Raw genomic sequence first — 1089 nt, 5'->3', positions numbered from 1 at the left:
CAAACGTTGACTTTGATTTGTGAAAAAGTCTTCATAGAAGCCCTTCTGTCTTGGTGACATGAAGGAAGTTGAATGTTGGGCCCATGAAAAGTTTTTATTTATTATTTTGTCCATGCTCTCCATCAGTTCATACAACAGCGCTGACAGACTTTGCTCTGAAAGTTCAGGAGAGGGATCACCTGCAGGCGAGGCTCAGGTTCCATCCCCTCACATTCGATGTGCACCTGTCTGAACATTGCATGCTGGGAGGTTGAGTTTTGGACGAAACAGGCTACCGAGTTTTGAGTCCTTGCTTCCGCGCTTCACTGAAGGCTGTTATTGCTGATATAAGGGGATCTCTGTAGAGGCCACTTCTCCATAGACGTCCATAGAGTCCGGCCCCCCTTTTTAAAGTCCACTCCCTCAGTTATCACATCACGCTTTGAAACTCACCACCCTCAAAGAGAAAGACACACGGGAATACTAAAGGGCTGATCCTGGACGTGGAATGTAACAGTTCACAAATCTATAACAAAAGCATGAGAGAAGTTAGAGGACAAAAGCAGATGTGACCAAGATGGCCGTCACTGTCGGTACGTGTTCAGATCAGAGAGGCCTTTTATTATGCGCTCTGTGTCTTCTGTCTGGGTGACTCAGCTCTGACGTCATCGCAGCACATCGAAGAAATGGCTCCCGAAATTAGCCAGGTGGCGTCTGGATTCCCTGAGGGGGGATTGGGGGGGGGGGGGGGGGGGGGGGGGGGGGGGAGAGGGGGGGGGGGGGTGAGCGCACGAGAATGAAAACATTTCCCACAGGAGTTTCTGCCTGAAAAAATAAATGAAATAGGACACCATAACAACAGGACTGCTCTGGTGGCACCTTGTTAGAATTAAAAGAAAATAATTCAATAATACACTTTTTATGAAGGAAATAAGGTGTGGAAGAGGTACAGCGGACAATTTCGACCAAGTGGATGCATCTCAGAGCCACGCAGTGACGGGACATGTCTGTGGGTGTGTTGATAATGCGCTGACCGAAGGTCAGAGGGGAGGGGGGATGAAAATGTCTCTAGCGCCGTTTATGGGCTTTGGTCCCTGGGGTTGGGGGTTG

Source organism: Anarrhichthys ocellatus, unplaced genomic scaffold (assembly GCF_004355925.1).
Source record: "Anarrhichthys ocellatus isolate YVR2014 unplaced genomic scaffold, GSC_Weel_1.0 scaffold36, whole genome shotgun sequence".
NCBI classification, from domain to species: Eukaryota; Metazoa; Chordata; class Actinopteri; order Perciformes; family Anarhichadidae; genus Anarrhichthys; species Anarrhichthys ocellatus.
This window is presented reverse-complemented; position numbering follows the sequence as displayed.